The 12,483-nt window shown below is 38.2% G+C and overlaps 1 protein-coding gene across 1 annotated transcript in view; it reads right to left on the bottom strand.

Moving 5' to 3' along the window:
• LOC134211458 (zinc finger protein 84-like) overlaps window positions 1-12,076 on the bottom strand; it is a 48,856-nt gene extending 36,780 nt beyond the window's left edge. Inside the window, exon 1 of the mRNA XM_062688326.1 lies at window positions 11,222-12,076. The gene's annotated coding sequence lies outside the window, so the exon portion shown is untranslated. The remainder of the gene's footprint in view (window positions 1-11,221) is intronic.
• Between the last annotated feature and the right edge of the window lie 407 nt (window positions 12,077-12,483).

Raw genomic sequence — 12,483 nt, 5'->3', positions numbered from 1 at the left:
CTCCCCCGCTCTTACGTTGTTTAAATCTTCTTTTTGCTGTCGTAGGTTTTTCTAAGTTTCACCAACATTAAACGGTTTTGCCTAATGAATGCCTGCTAAAGCCAATTTCCTCTTCATCTATAAGCTACGTGACTAAAGCTGACCACGAAAAAAAATCAGCTGGTATACACTTTCACTGTTTCCATTTTCTAAAAGTACATTATGTACATATCGACTTCTGCGTAATTCGCTTTGTCCGTTTTCGTATGTGGTCATTGATTTTACAGAAAGATTTTCTCCGATGGTATCGATTACCAACAGCTTGACGCATCAAAAACCACATACACTGTTCATGTTAATTATGAAAATCTAATTTGCATCATTATCTGCCGCTGCTTGTGGATCGGATGTCCATGACCGGCTAATGAAGTGGTAGAACATTTCCTCGATTAGTGAAAACATTTTATCAACAACAAGCAAGCCAGGAAAGAAAACAGCCAACAAGTGTTCCCACCACGCACGTTCCAACTCCGACAAGCCTCTCAGATGTGTGCGGCTCTTCGCCACTGCCGTACCGCCCCAGCACCCGTTATTTACGAGTGTCAACGGGCATAATTTAAAATTAGGATCCATCCATCAACCGTAGTCAGACCATGCCAAAGTTTAAGGACCACCGTGCCCCGGTCCACGGCACGCCTTCGCCACATGGTTGGGTAGCGTTAGCGTTATTGTTTCCGCACATTGACAATCGGTGCCGGTACCACCCTAACTGCCACCCTACGACGACGGTCTCAGAAGGATGAAATATCGCAGTACGGGCGCAATGGTACGAGTTTCGCGCGCTTGCCAGCGATATATGTCACGGGTGTCGTTAGGCGAAAATGTGTGAAATGAAGTGACGAGTGACAGCTAAAAATCCCGGTGAGTCGGCGAATACTAAGAAGAACCGATCTCCAAATGGTGCGAAAATTTTTAGATGCTTGCATAATGCCTTCCTGATACTCCCTGAGGAGATCACACCACCACGTGTTTTCATCCAACAGAAGATCCTGCTGCGCCCAAACGTACCACCACCGTTGGTGGTGGTCTTCAAGGTGGGCGGCAATCATCGAACAAAACGATTGGATCGATTTGATTTGATGGAAATATCCTGCTTAGTGTTGAGGCTGTTTTTTTTTTGTTTTTGTTACACAAACTTACGTAACCGGAAGTGCCATTGACGAATGAATTATCGGCCATCAATCAGGCTCCCGTCTACGGTATCCGTCGATTAACGATGCTGGAGTTGCTGGTGTGAAACCTTGAGTATTTTATGGGGAGTGCATTAGGTGAAGCAAAGCTGGTACAAATTTACAGACTCGTTAGGTGTTTACTGAATTAGCTCATTATTTCTCCACTCCCATTTGAGATCATCATTCCATATTTTTCTGCCAAATATTTGGAAGTATGCTTTTACGTCATCGGATGACAAACTACAATCAGTAGTTCGAATAACAAAATAAAAACTTTGAAGAGCACTCCGTAAAAACTAAGCGTGTGAAAATTGCGAAAAATGGAATTGAAATTGAATTTTTGAACATAAAATAGTTGTTCGGCAGAAAGTCACAAGACTGAAAGTTGTTAGGCCGAATCGTTTAACCGAAAAGACTAATTAGTAGAAGCCTACCCGAGCAAAACTTAAGAGCAAATCGATAACTTGTTTTAATGTTGTGGTATCATCAATGATGTTTACTTAATTTGAATTCTTTTTGGTCGTTTTAACGGTTAAAATAACAAAACGTATAGCAGAATTAGCTTACCGTGACATCAAATTGAAAACTATTCTGCTCAATCAAAGTTAATTGCCTATTTCCGGGGATTAAACCACTCGACTTGGACGTTAATTTACAATGTTATGAAAACTCATATGTGAATATGTACGTTATGTGGAAGATATTGATTTGGAAAATGTATTGGAGGTAACCACTTTCCCTTCGATGGGACTCGAACCCATGACCCTACTGTAGGGTCATGGGTTCGAGTCCCATCGAAGGGAAAGTGGTTACCTCCAATACATTTTCCAACTTTTCTGCTGTAGATGAGAGCAAATCGTTTCCGATAGCAAAATAAGTACCGTCAACTGGGGGGAGATGATCATTGAGGTGAAGATGATCATTTGATGTGTCAGTCAAAAGTGCCAAATTTTTTTATGAAACGGTAGTCAACAATATTCTGCGTTCAAGTAATGTTACCGCTAGGTAGAAATCCGAGTTTTTCGATTTTTACTTACTTACTTACTTAAGAAAGAGAGAGATAGCCATAAATGACGCTATTTTCGTTTCAAATATTGACTTCGTAGACTTATTTACGTAGTAAATTCAACATTCATACAAATAATCTAGTATATTTTGACTACTAGGTCATAATGATTTTAGTAGAGCTGTCTTGATCAACTTCACCCCAAACCAGATTACTCAAAAAATGTGTGATAATTTAATTTATTTTAATAAATGCGAACGCATTTCAGAAAACTAAAGTTGTTGATTATTGTAACGTATAGTAGTACATGTTTTGAAAATATTTGTTTCGATTTAAAATGTAAACACACATTGTTATTGCATGTTTTATCTTAAAAATGATCATCTTCCCCCCAGTTGACGGTACACAGTTTGATGTCTTATCATTCAATTTAGTAATATACAGCAAAATGAGATCAAAATATATAATCAATCATGATGATTCATATTGGAAAACGTATTATGAATCAATTTTATTGTTAAAATCAAACTATTCTATATGCTCTCAGTATGTTTTCAGACTTTGATAGGATAAGATAGGATACACCCAAAACAATTATGTGTGACATTCTTTGTATTAAGCATTTTGTATCAAATCTCGCATTCAAACCGATCAGAGCATGTCATACTTGTTAATACAGCTCATTGCATTAAGTTGGTTTATTTGGCTTAGATCAATACATCTAAACGAATCTCGTTGGCTCTTCCTAGACAAGTATATGAATCGTGTACAGCAATATAACTTTAACCCACACAATCTTCCCGATTCCATTTAGCTTGATGACGGAAAAGGACACAAATATGCATGGTGCTTATTCCACTCGTATCACTCATTGCTATCCCTGTTACCCTTCCACTTGTCGCATCCGCATAGCATGAAACGTGGATCATGATTGCCTTTGGTCACATCGTTCCTCATCTGGTAAATAGTCCAGATGGTTAGCGCGTCAGTCTAGATGTGCAAAGTGTGGAGGGTCCGGGTTCAATACCCGTCTTTGACCGAATTTTTTTGTAAGGTTGCTGAGGTTGTCGAAGTATACAGCATTTCACTCCTCGATGGGGGAGTGTAAAATTAGATTCAATGTAGACACAAACACATAACCAGTTCTTATTTTCTCATGACCGGGGACCTAATGCAAGGACTTGCCGTTTACTTAATGCAATCTGCGCATATGTCGCAAAATATGGCAAACTGTACCTACGCGAAACTAATGCGAGATTACAATAAAATGTTGCAATCTCTGGATGGATGTAGGATGTAGCTTACAGATATTTGGCCGAGAATCTCATTTGGTCGAACAGTTCCTTTGGCTAAAAAAATCGTGAACTTGTCCTTCAGCTGAAATAGTCGTTTGGTAGAAAGGGCAATTAGGTCAAAATGGACATTCGGTCGAAAGTGTCGTTCGGCTGAATTGGTCATTTAGGATATTTTCACGACAATAACGGGAGAATCTTTTGAATTTCGCCTCAAAAATTGATAAACTTCCCCAGAAATTCTTCAAGCTTTTCCAGAATATTCATTTGAAAATTATTTTCAGATTTTCCACGGGAACTACTTTCACGTTCCGAGAACTCTTTGTAATTACCAAGGGAAATTGCTTGGGATTTACATGAGAATCTCTACAGAGTTTTTACGGGAAGTTGTTCCAAATTTCTACATATTCGGAATATTCACGGAAAGTTCCTATTGAGTCTCTGTTGAGTATTCTTTAAAATTCACACAGAAAATTTTGACTAGTGAAAGAGATGCTTTAACGTTGACTTCCCCAATCTAAATTAATCAAGCCGGTTAGTTTTTTATCCTTTATTAGAGTGATTTTTTTTCGCAGGGAGAAGTTCATCATTAAACGGCTAGTTTGGCATAGCTAACTTAAAAACATCGGAAAAATGCTCGGAGTTTGTTTTTGGTTTCTTCAGAAATTTTTTTCTACTTTCGATTAAAAATTCTTGGTAAGTTTCATTCCATTCCAATAAAACCGAAAGTGACAGACGGCCGAGCTGGTAATTTGGCCGAAAAAGCCGTTTTCCCTAACAGGTCGTCTGGCCGAAACCATCGTTGCCCAAAAATGCCATTTAGCAGAAATAGTTTTTTGACAGAATGGGTCATTTGGCCAAAAATGTCATTTGGTCAAACGGGGTCATACGGCCAAATTTCAATGACTGAACTTCGTACTTAACGGGTAATATGGTCAGAAATGGCCACTTGTTTGGCAAAATGGCGAAATGGTGGACAATTGACCATTGAACAAAATGTCGTGGCCTCTCTATTTTTAGGTCAATACTACACTTTAGGCCAAAAAGACGAAAGACATCTAGCCAGGTACCATTTAGCAAAACGGAAACTGTTATCAGACCAAAACTGGTTTGACCGAAAATGTAGTTTGGCCGAAAGCGATGTAGAGCCAAACGGAAAATTTGGACGGAGTTGTAAAAAGTTGTTTACCCTAACAGGTCATTTGGCTGAAAATGCCGTTCGGGTGAAAAGTCGGTGAAAAGTCGGGTGAAAATGCCGTTTGGTAAAAAATGGCATTTGGCAGAAAGAGCCACTTGGCCCTAAAATGTCCTTTCTGCAACCTTCTTTGAAAAGTGTCGTTCGGCTGAATTGGTCATTTTGCCAAAGAAGACGTTTATCCGAATTGGTCATTTGACAGAAAATGCTGGTCGGCCAGAAGGGTTGTTTTGCAGAAAGAACATTTTCGGGCCAAATTACCATTCCTACCTACCAAACACCATTTTCGGCCAAATTACCAGTTCGGCTGAATGTCCATTTCGGCTGTATGTCGTTTTCGGTAAAAATACATGTTTGGTCAAATCATTTTTGACCTGATAACAGTTTCGGGTAAACGTTCAATTCGGCTTAATGGGATTTGGTTAGATGGCTTTTGGCTTAAATGTTAGTATCGACTTAAAAGTAAAGAGGTTACGAAATTTCGTTCAACAGTCTTTTCAACGTAAATGTCATTACGTCAAACGGATGGATATTATGGACTAATTTACACATTCAGTTATTGACATTTGGCCATAAGACCTGTTGGTCTAAACGATATTTTCGGACGAATGACCCATTCTGTCAAACGACCATATCGGCCAATCGACATTTTTGGGCTGATTACCTATTTGGCAAAACGACCTGTTAGGGAAAACGACTTTTTCGGCCAAATTACCTGTTTGGACATACGGCTTTCGGCCAGTGGAATTTCCCAAGAATTTTTTATGGACAATACACTAGTTGTTCGATAACTGTAACATGACGCATTCTAGACGTTAAACAATTGTCAGACGTCGTCAAAATAGAAGTGCATCTGATTGTTCACCGCTATGTAATGATCATCGACTTTGACATAGTTTTGAAGCTCAGCTGTTCGATAACTGCAAAACTGATGTAACTTTCGAAATACAGTTAAAAGCATTGCAGTTAAATGACTTGCAGCTATCGAACGTCTACTGTACAATGAGTTTCCCGTAGAATTGCAAGAATTTCGAATAATTTTTCTTTGAATCGTTTTGAACAATCCAAATTTTGGTTTTTCAAATTTTGGTTTTCTCCAGATTTTTCTGGACAAGTTCAATTTTCATGCGAAAATAAAAAAATCCTCTTTTAATGTCTTGAAAATATGACAAAAAAAATCCTAGAAAAACGTAATGAAAAAAAATCGCCACGCCGATTCACGCCGCCGCCGCCGGCCAAAATTCTGACAAACGTCGCCGCCGACGAATATTGGACCGGCGCACACCTCTACTAGCGGGTGCTTGATTTCACTCTCCAACTGTTTCGTACAGCAGTGCCATATGAAGCGAGGAAGCATTCTTCACTAAGCACTTTGGAACTGTTCTCCCATGCAGCTACCTTCATCGGGAGTATATCTGGTGCCGAAGCACCAGACCTCATCTTCATTGCTACATTCATCCAAGCCCTGCTGGCGTGTGTACAATTTGTTCTGGTGAATCTGAGGTACAAAACGAGTAAACCTATCATTGAATGAACATTTGGACGAAACGGTTATACATCAAAAACGGTTTAGCCGAAAATTTAAATTGACTGTTTGCCATAACAGGTCGTTTGGTCGAATTGTTCATCAGGGCGAAATTGACGTTTGACCGATAAGGTCGTTCGACAGAAGAGCGAAAGTGTCATTTGACCCTACGAGTCATACCGCCATCTGTAAATTACGGAACGGGTTACATCGTCGAAAATGTTCACCCGTTTGGCCAAATTGCCTTTCTGCCAGACGACCATTTTGGTCAAATGACCTTTTCGCCAAAAGGACCATTTTAACAAATGATATTTTCGATCAAATGGCCTATTCGGCCAAACGACTTTTTCGATCAAATGACCATTTTGGCTGAACGACATTTATTATCTATTTTGGCTAAATGACATTTTCGGCCAGATGGGTTTTGGCCTAATCGTTTGTTCGGCTAGATAGCATATTCGGCCAAACATCTTTCGGGCTTTGGCCAAATGGCCCTGCCCGTCGTAAGCAGTTTACGTTTTGAATAATAATGATTAGGAGTCTATCCCATATAATCGGTATATATAAATCCAGACGTCCTAAGATATTTGTTCCTTTATTAATATCATGTCCTGAAATTAATGATATTTGCTCTAGGAACGATTTCGACTTAATTTGTGTCGTTTTTATTGTAATCATGAATGCACACTACTGAAAACACCACAACAATGAGAAACAAATAAATTTGCGCTACAATCCTTTGTATTCGATTGTTATTGATATGGGAACTTATTATAAAAAAACAATAAATATGTACCATACAGGCATAGAAAAGGCCATCTTAAAATCTGAAAAGATAACAAAACGTAGTGGAATTAAATGGAAAGTGCAATCCACTAAAAGAGCTTAAATATTTTTTTTATTTTAGAATGTCAAACAAATCATCGTGGATGTATAAAAACGCAATATGTGCAATTTTTGACGTTTTGTGCAATTGATTACGGGAGAAAAACAACGAAGTAATAGTCTATTAATGACTAATATCCTCGACTGTGTATTGTCACACAGTTGAAATAAAGAAATGGTTCACGCGATGAATTTGTTTTTGGGTTGAAATATTTATACAAATGATTATGCTTTTCTAAAAAATATCGTTCATCGCAAAAAAAAAAAAATAATCCCATTTCTCCAACATTTCCCACATGCGGCATCTACCCCTGAGGTGTGGCATCTTACCCGGATTTGCCTTTTTTTTTGTAAATAGTACAGTCGGAGTTTTTTTGCAAATGATTTCTACACAATGTAGTAGGGTCACTTTACTATCAAAAACAATAGAAGAAGAAGATTTCCAATTTAATGTATTGATTTTTCCAATTTAATGGGGGGAATGACGGCTTTGGCAGGTTTTGATCTATTATTGTCAGGGTTTTTTTATGACTGATTATGCTCAAATTTGGCCTAAACATTCTTTGCATATCAAAGAATATTGTGGCCAAATTTCATAAAATTCGGTCGACAAAAACCCCCCTGCCAATAATAGAACAAAACCTGACAAAGCCGTCTTTTCCCCTGTATTGTTTTAGAAAAATTTTGATTTTTGAAAAGGTTTACCCGGATTTAATCTAATTTGGCCGAAAGCGATAGAACATTCGGGAAAGGAACATTCGACCGAACTGGTAATTCGAAAAAGTTGGTCGAAATGGTCGTTTGTCCTAAAAAGTCGTTTAACCGAATAGATCATTTGGCCGAAAATACCGTTTGGTAGAAATGGTCGTTCGACAGAAAGAGCCTTTTGACCTGAAAATGTCCTTTCTGCAAAACAATGGTTTCGGCCAAACGGCATTTTCTGTTAAATGACCTATAAGGCTAATCAACTTTTTTGGTGAAATGATCAATTCAGCTAGATTGCACTTTCGACCGAAATTCAGCCAAATGGCCCTTTCGTCGTCTGGCAGATCATTTGGGTCAAAGGGCATTTTCGATATTTGAGCTAATCGGCAATCGACCTTTCCAGCCGAAGGAACTGTTCGACCAAAAAACATTTCAGTCAAATAACTTTATTGTAGATGGGCTTTGGCCAAATTATTTGTTCGGTCCACCGACATATTCGGTCTTTCAACTTTTAGGCTTCGGCCAAATGGGATTCTGACAAACAACCCCTCTTCATTCAAAAATTATGTTTCAGCGTAAAATTCTTTGCATTCCTACTGGAAATTCCTAGAAGTTTTTCCTAGTTTTTGAAGAGCCTTTTAAATTTTCAACAGAAAATTGTATGTTCATGTTGTGGGTATCAATCGAGAATTTAACGGAAAATGCACTATATCTTCGGAACGTAAAATTTCGGAAAATTGAACAAATGAACTCTCATGACATTTTATTAAATTGATCCTGCGTAACATTTAACGTCGCATGTATCCCAAGTAACAATTCTGTGACCGTTGGGTTTTATATGAATTTTAATAAGGTTTTATTATGGAAATAATTAAAGCCTTTTGTTTTATGGTGGTCATAAACAATGCTAACGAACAAAGGTTTTATATCACTCTTGAGATATCCATAAAACACTTATAAACCATGTTTTAAAACTAGACTTTTTGTTAGCTTTGAAGTTTTAATAATAGTTTTATTATTGCTTTCAAATGCGTCATAAAACCACTTTGGATCACTGCTTTAAGGTGATTATACAATCAAGCCATGTGGTGAATTCCAAATTCACCACACGGTTTTCTACTCCTATATCAAAAGTTCAAATCTAGCGTAATCATTTTCGTACAATGCTGAAATTAAAGTCGATTGTTTAGCATGAGTAAGCAAACGATCTACGAATGTTTTATCCCCATAGGCGTTGTGGTTCTCTCAATTCGTGCTCTTGAAAAATCAGTAGAAAAAGCACGTGGTTTCCAAGATGGCCGATTTGTGGCTTTGTTGTATAACCACCTTAAAACTACTCAACGTGAATCGATTTATTCGCCATGTTGAATTTGGAAAGCAGTGTTGCTGTAAAACTTAGTTAGTATGTTTTTACCGACATAATGTGAATGACATGTGTTTCTGATAAACTTAAGATGCTTCTAATTTCCCAAAAAAAAAAAAATAACTTAGAAACGACAAGTAAAAAATCCCCTGGTCATACGAATCTCCGGTACTATCCAATAATACCAATAAAGGTTCGTCAAAAACAATTCAATTTCTGTCAATAGTAATTTTGTTCTATGAGCAGGGTTATTTGAAAATTATTGAACTGTAACTCTTATGTTAGTTTTGATTCTGATTTGGGAAATGAGACACATAAATATAAAATGCTGTTAAATATATGCACTTAATTGAATTGCGGCTTTTCATGAAGAATCATTTTAATTCACGATGATTTCGAGTTTCTGGTTTCTAAAAAAGGGAAGGAAGAAATAATTTTTGCATTTTTCCTCATGCACATGTCCTCCTGGTTAAAGAATTTGCCCTTGTAACATACACACATATTTAATTGCTACAAATTACACCAAAAATACGAATTGGTAATGTTCCATATATTCGTAGGTTCACTAATTTCAGGAAATTACTAGCATTCGTAGATTTCTTATACGGATCCGCAAATCCAACGAGAGCTTTAGTTTCCACAGATTTGGCATCGTTGCCCGTAGGATGAAAAAGTGCTTCCCGCCTCAGCCACTAGGCTGCATGTTATCGAACCCAAGGCCATCTGTTGTGGGGAAGTGTAATCATGACAAAGTTTTATAACAAGTTTAAAACGGTCATGAAATAACCAAGGAGAATTATTAAGGTTATCACAAAAGCCATTGAGCTATTTATCACCAGATTTTTTGTTTTCATAAAAAGGAATGTCGCCATGTTGAAATAATGATCAACGTCATAGCCGCGATTGAAAAAACATCAATTACCATCAAATAGACTATTCCTTAGTGGAATTAAATTATTTCTGAGGTTTTAAGATGTTACTTTAGAACAAACTATTTGAAATTGAAATATTTTGAGTAGTTTGGATAATTATTTAATTTCCTATTTTCATGTGATTATTCGATAATTCCGAGGCGCGTTGATTTTAAGCTTCTACAACCTCAATATTCACGATAAATTTGGTTGCGCATGTCATTCTGATGTATGAACTACTTAAAAAATGCTTCATTTTCAACATCAACCATTAAAAGTAAAATCAGAAGCATCATTTTTCACACATCAGCTTTACATAGGGGACATTGTTGTCTAGTGAAAATAAAAACAAAGGCACTGGAACGACAATAAATATAATCCATAAATTGAAAAAGTTTTATTGTTACTCTTATGATGGTCATGACAACCTCTTATAGAGTATCAACAAATTCAATACAATGTTTTATTGCAGTTTTATTGCTACTCTTAATACGGTTTTAATAACTTCTTCTAGATTGGTCCATTAGGCCGGAAGGCTATCTTAATGATGTTATGAAAAGGTTTTGGTGGAGTTATTAGTTTTATTAGCAACTGGTCATGAAAACCTCTTATAGAGCATGATAAATCTTAAAATGTTACTTGGGATGACTTCTATTAAATTTGAGCTCTTGAAATTGTGACGTAATTAGTTTTTTTTTTACAAATAAATATGTTTTGTATTTCGTTTTTTTTAAAAATTAAAAGGAAATATTTCATCTTTTATCTCATTTATCTACATTATTGATTAAATAATCTCAAGTTCACAATCCACAAGTAGCTTTTTCTTGGATGTACATATATTCCCCCGTCAAGCACCGACATTAATCATTTCTCGATGTGATTCATTTTCCTCGCTTAAGTCATCCGTATATAAATATAAAAGATCATGCTTGAATCTTGAAAATTTAAAATTTGGTCTTATGCGTCATTGCGATTTCGCAGCCTTACGTCCAATGAGCGACACTTGTTTCCCATTTCTTGATAGATCACAAATCTTTAACAAATTCTAATGAATAAATTATTAATGGCACGCACTCGCATCCATCATTCAAGCCCAATTTAAATACAATTCTCGTTCGAGCGACTCACCTGTATACTGCCGCTATTCCGCCGAATTCCGATCCGTGGGGTTCAATTAGTACTCCGTGTATATTACCCGGCAGCAGACGTAAGCAGGAACACCGCTGTGCAGGCGGCCAAACAACGCGACAACAAATTGCCGGCTTTTCTTTCCTGTCATAAAACTGTCACACACTCGCACTCCAAACTCCGAACCAGTCCTCGAGCCCCGGCGCAAATATAGTATATAAATTTTTCACTTTTACTTTCTTCCACTATCCTCGCGAGCTCGGCTTTGTGAGCACTTTGGCGAACTCATCGAATCGCAGCGTGCACGCGCGTCCAACTGTCCAAACAAGCATGCGAAGAATTATGATGACAACATTTCGGCGTAAAAACTACTCCTCTCGCGATCCTGCTCAGTGGAGCGGTGGATGGTAACCCACTGTCCCTCGTGCGACGATGGTTCCCACGCCCTGATTAGATAACCGTTTGATCGTTCCCGCTCGGGAAATTCCACCTAATTCTTGACGTCCTCTTTCACACAGCGCGGTGATCTGATTTACTGTTTGTTGTTAGAAAATGACCACAAATCACAACCCTTCCTGCTACGATCAGATACCTAACAAAGAATTCCGAGATCCATAACACAATCACTTTTGCTTGTTTATATCGTTAAACAACGTCGCAAACTGAAAATCTAGATCAAGATGTGTAGCGTATTCCATGTGGTTGATCTCGTTCGCTTGGTGCTCTTCCGACGCAAATCCTCGATCTTTGTTCGCACAGTTTGGTGGAAAATCTCCCGCGACGCCGTGATCGACCCTCACTGGTGGCAGTCCTAGCACCGACTGATGATCGCCGTGAGGTTGAATTTTCCACCTCCTCGTCGTCGATCATGGCCGGCCAGGAGGGAAAATCGTCATTGCGCGCTCACGTAGTTTCCGATGTATGCCGTCGTGCATGTGACGAGCGAGCGAGACGAGGACCATGCTGCCTGTTGGTGTATTCCCCGAGCGACGAAAACTACCACCACACGGACGTGCGCCGAATAGAGGTTTAAATCGCTCATTGTTTGGGTCTGTTTTTCCTCTTGCATTTGTGATCGTAGACCACTTTTTTGCATATGTGATCCTGCGTCTGCTGTGGAAAAGCCAATGCAATGCAGTGAGTTCCCTTTGTGACTCCTGCCGTGATGTTCGGTTTTTGTGAGGATAATACTGATGGTTATTGGTCTACGAAAACTTGCGCAGATGAGCGTGATCGTGCAAGATCACATGCTTCATTGAGTG

The sequence above is a fragment of the Armigeres subalbatus genome, chromosome 2 (genome assembly GCF_024139115.2).
Source record: "Armigeres subalbatus isolate Guangzhou_Male chromosome 2, GZ_Asu_2, whole genome shotgun sequence".
Classification (NCBI taxonomy): Eukaryota; Metazoa; Arthropoda; class Insecta; order Diptera; family Culicidae; genus Armigeres; species Armigeres subalbatus.
The sequence above is the reverse complement of the archived record's forward strand: the minus strand, read 5'-3'. Positions and strand labels throughout refer to the sequence as shown.